The 7500-nt window shown below is 42.6% G+C and overlaps 1 protein-coding gene across 3 annotated transcripts in view; it reads right to left on the bottom strand.

Annotated features, from left to right (window-relative positions):
- The window catches only part of LOC122247085 (uncharacterized), a 112446-nt gene that overhangs the window by 80573 nt on the left and 24373 nt on the right, over positions 1-7500 (bottom strand). Inside the window, exon 1 of one of the 3 annotated variants that reach the window (XM_043006079.2) lies at positions 5986-6102. The exons of the other annotated variants lie outside the window; for them this stretch is intronic. The gene's annotated coding sequence lies outside the window, so the exon portion shown is untranslated. Of the gene's footprint in view, positions 1-5985; positions 6103-7500 lie in introns of those variants that run through there. 3 annotated transcript variants of the gene reach the window in all.

The following is a 7500-nucleotide window of genomic DNA, read 5'->3' as shown; positions in this document are numbered from 1 at the left end:
AAAAAGGGCAAACGAAAAAGGAAAAGACGACACGACACAGCCGGGCGCGCAACGTGGACAAGCCAGCGGAGGGCCACGTCAGCAGGAGGCTGCATCCTGCCCCCTTGCCCCCCCCCCCACCCCCACCCTCACCTGCCACGCGCAAGACTAATTTACACGAAAAAGGACGGCTTGTAATAAAATAAAGGAATGAAAAAAAGGAAACGAAAGATAAAAATAATAAAATAATTACCAATATCAAATCAATTATTTAAAAAATAAATGGAAATGCAAAAACAAAAATCAAATCTACACGAAAAGAAGACGGTAAAAAAATAATAAACAAAATAATGCATGGTTGCATACGCGAAAGAGAAGATCGAGCACAGAAGGAGAGAAATAGAGTGTACACGAGAGAGTGAGATAGAAATAAGATGAAGAAGATGAAGAAGCAAAAATTGAAGAGGAAGAATAAGGGGAAAACATAAGAAAAGGAAGAAAGACAAGATATAAAAATAATAAAAAAGAGGGAGACAAATATCACACACATACATCCAGAGAGAGAGAGAGAGAGAGAGAGAGAGAGAGAGAGAGAGAGAGAGAGAGAGAGAGAGAGAGAGAGAGAGAGAGAGAGAGAGAGAGAGAGAGAGAGAGAGAGACAGAAAACCCAGCACGGTTCAGTCGACCGCCTTCTCTGCAATTGCACATATCTGTAAAATTCAAAATACTCCGGATATTTCCACAGCCAATGTATCACATCTCATCCGGCGGTTGGCTCGACCGTGATATTCGCTAAATGCAAAAATTCCAGAAATATTAAGAAGAGGGTAGAGAGGGAATAAAGGGAAGAATGGGAAGAGAGGGGGATTGAGAAAGAGAAAGCGGAAGAGAAGAGTGAGAGGGGAGAGCAAGGAAGAGATCGAGAGGAGAAGAAAGAGCGGGAGAGAGACAGATACAAAATGATTATAATAAAGGAGATATAGATATAGATATATTAATAGATGAACAAAGGGAGAGAATGAGGGAGGAAGGGAGGTAGGTAGGGAGGGAGGGAGGGAGGGAGGGAGGGAGGGAGAGAGAGAAGAGAGAGAAAGAGTGAAATGAGAGAAAAGTGAGAAAAGAGAGAAACAGAAAAATAGAAAAAAAAGAGAGAGAAAACAGGAGAAATAAATAAATGGGAGAAACATAAAGAGAGAAAGAGAGAAATGGAGAAAAAAAGGAGAGAAAGAGCGGAAATAGAGAAAAAAAAGAAGAGAGAGAAAAGAGTAAGAAAAAGAATGAGAGAAAGAGACACTATCACCATGAGAGAGAGAGAGAGAGAGAAGAGAGAGAGAGAGAGAGAGAGAGAGAGAGAGAGAGAGAGAGAGAGAGAGAGAGAGAGAGAGTGAGAGACAGAGAGAGAGAGAGAGAGAGGAAGAGAGAGAGAGAGAGAGGGAAAGAGAGAGAGAGAGAGAGAGAGAGAGAGAGAGAGAGAGAGAGAGAGAGAGAGAGAGAGAGAGAGAGAGAGGGAGAGGGAGAGAGAAACACCGCCCCAGCCAAGTGTACCAGACGTCCTACCGGCTTTACCAAGCGAGCAAAGGATGTAGGGCGGCGAAGGAACCCTTTGAAGTGCCACTGTGACATGCTTTTTCTTGACTTTTTTTTCTTTTAAGACGTTCCTTTTCAGCTATCGGGTACCTTTCCTCACCCGGGTACAGACATACATACATATACATACGTACACAGATACAGACACACACACACAGAAAGAGGGTAAAGAGAGAGCAAGAGAGAGCGAGAGCGAGAGAGAGAGTGTGTGAGAGAGAGAGAGAGAAAGAGAGAAAGAGAGAAAGAGAGAAAGAGAGAGAGAAAGAGAAAGAGAAAGAGAGAGAGAGAGAGAGAGAGAGAGAGAGAGATAATCAACTTCACCCTACGCGTAATTACCATTCTTAACCTGTATTTTTCCTCGTCATTTTTAACCTTTTTTTTTCTTGTTTTTCTTCCTTTCGATAATTTTCGTGGAGGTGAGAAGACTGAAGGAAAGAGGAAAATAAGGACGAGGGTTGGGGGCAAAATAGGTGGATGAAGGAGGGAGGATTATGAGGAAGAAGAGGTGATGGAAGAAAAGGAGAAGAAGGAAGCGGAGGAGGGGGAGGAGAAAAGTAGAGCTAGGAGAAGAAGGAAGAGATAGAAGAGGACGATAAGGAAGAAGAAAAGAACTAAGAGGAAGAAGAAGAAAAAAGAGAGAAAGAGGGAGAGGGAGGGGGAGGGAGGGAGGGAGGGAGGGAGGGAGGGAGAGAGAGAGAGAGAGAGAGAGAGAGAGAGGGGGGGAGGGGAGAGAGAGAGAGGGAGAGAGAGAGAGAGAGAGAGAGAGAGAGAGAGAGAGAGAGAGAGAGAGAGAGAGAGGGAGAGGGAGAGGGAGAGGGAGAGGGAGAAAGAGAGAAGAGAGAAGAGAGAAGAGAGAAGAGAGAAGAGAGAAGAGAAAAGAGAGAAGAGAAAAAGAGAAAAAGAGAAAAAGAGAAAAAGAAAAAAGAGAAAAAAGAGAAAGAGAAAGAGGGAACGAGAGAAGGAGAAAGAGAAAGAGAGAGAGAGAGCAGCACTCTAAAAGCATCGCAAATAATTATGGAATCAAATGATCAACGCAATTATCAAAATAAATAAATAGAAAATAAAATAATTTCCGGCATAATAATTACTCTCGTTAAAGACTGATTTGAATGCCATTAAGCGGCTCTTAATGAATCATCTTGAATGCAAAGTGTGCAATTGCAAAGCATCTAAGGAAGCTTTGCGAATGACGAGTTGCATAATTAATCTTGTGATGGCATTTCACCACCTGATGATGGTGGTGATGATGATGATGATGGGAAGGGTTCTGGTGATGAATGATGATTGATTATTGATGATGATGTTGATGATAGTGGTGGTGATGATGTGGAGCAGTGGTGAAGGAGAGTGGTGATAATAATAGTATTAGTGATAGTAATATAAATAATTATAACAATATTTAATAGTAGTAGTAGTAGTAGTTATTATCATAATAATAATATTAATAATAATAATAATAATAATAATAGTAATAATAAAAATAATAATAGTAATAATAATACTGGTATCAGCAGCTGCACCAGTAGTAGTAGTAGCATCAAAAACAATAATAATAACAATGTTAACAATAATAATGTCGGCATAAGCACGTCAACACTTTCCCTGAGTGAAATCCCCTGAAGAAAAGTGAAAGACGGAGAAAATGACTGAATAACAATGATAACACAACGCTCGTCCTTCAATCCGTCAGCTGCTTCGAGCATGCAAGCAGGGTTTTGCAAAGATGCTGCAACTGCTGTTTATATTTTGTCAGGAGCGAAACCTTACTACAACGAATTTGTTTCGTTTCTCTGTCCCCCCAAAAAGGTTGCAGTTGTTACGTAAAACAAACGTTACATTATACATACATAAATACATAAAACGCGTGCACACGCATACACACGAACACGAACACGAACACACACACACACACACACACACACACACACACACACACACACACACACACACACACACACACACACACACACACACACACACACACAACCCACAAATTCTGACCAATAAGCGGCGTTGTGTGGAATCCAGGTTTCTAAGTCCCATGAGGCAAATGTTAAGGGAAGAGAGAAAGCCTTTGTCTAAGGAAAGCGAGATTTTTAGAAAGGAGGGATAAAGAAGGATGAGAGAGACGGAGAGAGAGTGAAAGGGAAGTGGAGATGGAAAGAAAGGACGGTAAGAAACGGAAAACGAGAAGAAGCGGATGTGGGAGAGACACAGAGAAGAGGAAAAAAGAAGAAAGAGCAATACAAAGAGAGAGTATTTGGAAAACACATATACACATAGATAGAGATGGAGATGGAGATGGAAATAGAAATAGAGTGAGAGAGGGGAAGAGGGAGGGAGGGATTGAGGGAGAGGGAGAGGGAGAGGGAGAGGGAGAGGGAGAGAGAGAGAGAGAGGGAGAGAGAGAGAGAGAGAGAGAGAGAGAGAGAGAGGGAAAGAGAGAGAGAGAGGGAAAGAGAGAGAGAGAGCGCAATGCATTTGAAGTTGTCTGTGTCGTTAAACTCGTGGAGCCTCAGTACAACAACCATCAATGACAAGTGTGAGCATTTTAAATGAAATCACTGGCACTAACTCTATCCATGGAAAAGAAATCTGCTTCCCTATATCAAGAGAAATAAACTGATTGATTCATATTTTCTAAGATGATTCATACTAATATATATTCCCATACTCCAAAGAACACACTGAAATTAGTTCTCACGCCCCAATAAAAATGAGAAAAAAAAATCCACCCAATTTCCACCTCATAGCCCAGCTTCTGATATCAAAACTGGCCTTTCTACCTAATAAAGTTTCCAGTGAATAGTCTTAACAGTCAAAAATCACTTAACGAACCTCAAAAGAAATGCCTAGTGACAGGGCAGTATGTGTAAAATAAAGAATAAATAAATGTTGTCTTTTTCATCATGAAATGTAATGTGAAATCTGTAGTCCCTTTAACATGACGATGCGGAAAATAGGAAATAGAACAAATGAATAGAAATGGTAATTATGTCCTATATACAAATTGGCGAAAGTGATAAGGGCAAGGCATATCTACGCAACAGCTGTCCCGAGTATAGGTGGGCCATAATTTCTCTTTCGGCCTGCACGTCAGATCGAATCTTTCGACCGAAGTTATCAATACGAAAATGATATCAAATGACTCCGTGAATCTTCAACAAAGTGATAGAAGGACATTCGTCAAATAAGGTGAGAGTTACTAAGCATCGTAAAGTCGGCTTCGGGGGAGGGGGGGGGGTGGAGATCTCGAAACGATGCTTGTGCCCATCGCCTCGCCCAGCTCTTCTCGGGATGGCTAGGAATACAACAGCAAGCACTTTATCGACTGGCAATATGGCCCTAACACTCAATATTCTTCCTGTCTCTCTGCCTGTCTGTCTGTCTCTTCTTAATTACGAGACATGAATGTTCTATCTATGGCTCGTGGGTGACATTCAATACCTATAAAACAATCCTCGTAGCATAAATAACACGCCAAAATACATCATTACGTGTTATTGATATCACAATCACACTTTATTTACACGGGATCCATACGGTTTGTATCTAGCATATGTTCCAGTTACTAGACCAAATGAATCATTAATGGCCACGCTAGCCTATGTCACGAAACGATACGGATGTCTCTATGTAGGGAGTGTTACAAGGTGACAAGGCATACCCATCACAGTCCAATAACATTCGTCCAAGGTAACATAGCTACATAACTATGCATAGGATATGCCATGGGGTTTCAGGCATCACAGGTGGGGTTAGCCTGTCCGTTCAAGATGCTAACACATTTTAGGAAAACACGGCCTTCGAGATATGCTTAAACATCAATAAATAAAAGAATAAGCAGATGTCCGGGACACCTGCTTCCCAACACTGATCTACCAGCGTTACATAACAAAATACAACGACACTGTCACCCGAAATTTTGGCACACACCCGCTCCCGCGTGAACATAGTCTCTCCCGTATGCTGTATGAGGGAGGGTAATCATACAGATAAGACAGGTTTCTCTCATGACCGCCACTTCCATGCGGTGCCATGACCACCTACACCACCCTAGGGTCGCAACAGAGCAGACAATGGGCGTGCATCATGGCCCGGGGACTAGATCACATCTGATGTTTGTTTAGCATCTCTTTCCCTCTCGCATTCAGTCGCGTTGATGCCGATTGGGAAGGGTCCTATCGAGAGCAGATGCGAGTGTCAAATGGCTGATTTCCAGACCAAAACCGATGCATTTCATTGTCTGAAAAATTGTCGGCATTGTAGGGCCGAATTGAGATGTCTGCACCGCACTCCCTGCTCTCCCCGTTAGTGCAACAAGAGTCAAACTGCAATTCCGAAAGAGCCTTGATCCTAGAGTATCCACCGCCAGTGCAATGCGGAAGGAAAATGCATGATCACCCTTAATAAACACACCCTGACTGTCAGGAAAGGCAGACGTTCATGCGCGCGCTCGTTTCACCGATATTCCTAGATTCCACTATGTTCACGGTGACCCGCTGGGGCTCCCGACGCTCACACCCGCTAGTCCTAACGGGAGTTGTCGTACCGCGCTCGTCGACTTCCCATCGCATATGCTGTCGGTATAATCAATCACACACACTACATTAACGTTATTTATGAGTAGTCCTTGAAGAAAGTAGGTCCCGAATTGTTTTATGCCGTTTGATATATCATTATTCTGATTAATACGACAATGTCCATTGTATCGTAAATAGTTCAACTTTAACGGGTCGATTACACGTCTGGCAGCGATGCAATCAGCTGAGCGAAAATGTTTGCATACATTTTACTTGGTTCCTTAATTTGACAAGTGTAAAAAGCTATTGTAATAATCATCGAAAGATCGACCACCTCAATCTCAGACCAATTAACAGAACACAGTACGTTAAAAAATAGAACATTTTTCCTCAAGCCTTTTTAAAAATAAGAATAAACTGACGAATTGTAAAAGCCGGTAACTCGCGGCGTGTGACGTATCGGTGGGCGGGGCAAGGACGGCCTTGAAAATAGCATCAAAGGATACTCACACCTGATGACTCTACCATGAACATTGCAGATGGCGAGCCCACGCTGCTCGAGATAGGAGGAGGCTGGGCAACTCTCCTAAGTGATCTTAGCGACGGTCAAGCAACGATCAATGACGTTTCCCTCCCTGCACTGCCGGGGCCCCGTTTACCTGAGATTTTACTTGCGACGTAACACACCACTTCGTCAACCGGTATCATAGGCAATGGTATAATGCATAATAGTGCTATACAAGAAACTGTTGCACTACAACATAATCATCATTAACAATCAAGTAACAGAGGAATGACAATGTCGGCAAAGCAGAAACTCAGCGCATTTAGGTGTGGATGATATTGATGAAAACAGGTGTAGTAATGATTTATGGGTACACCTGTTCATTCGCACAAGTGATTTTTCATTGAAAAAAAATCATACTGAATAATTACACCACCATCCCAACAGCGAGAAAGAAATATAAAATGAGAGAGTGTGAGAGAGAGAGTAGAGAAATAGAGAAGAGTAGAGAGAGAGAGAGAGAGAGAGAGAGAGAGAGAGAGAGAGAGAGAGAGAGAGAGAGAGAGAGAGAGAGAGAGAGAGAGAGAGAGAGAGAGAGAGAGAGAGAAAAAAGAGAGAGAGAGAAAAGAGAGAGAGAGAAAAGAGAGAGAGAGAGAAAAGAGAGAGAAGAGAGAAAGAGAGAATATGAGAGAGAGAAAGAGAAAGAGAGAGAGAGAGAGAGAGAGAGAGAGAGAGAGAGAGAGAGAGAGAAAAAGAGAGAGAGAGGGGGGGCGGGAGGGGAGAGGTGTGGTAATGAGAGCTGAGAGAGAGAGAGAGAGAGAGAGAGAGAGAGAGAGAGAGAGAGAGAGAGAGAAAGAGAGAGAGAGAGAGAGAGAGAGAGAGAGAAAGAGAAAGAGAAAGAGAGAG

Source organism: Penaeus japonicus, unplaced genomic scaffold (assembly GCF_977035675.1).
Source record: "Penaeus japonicus unplaced genomic scaffold, GWHDUDI00000001_assembly GWHDUDI00000008, whole genome shotgun sequence".
Taxonomy (NCBI): Eukaryota; Metazoa; Arthropoda; class Malacostraca; order Decapoda; family Penaeidae; genus Penaeus; species Penaeus japonicus.
This window is presented reverse-complemented; position numbering and strand designations above follow the sequence as displayed.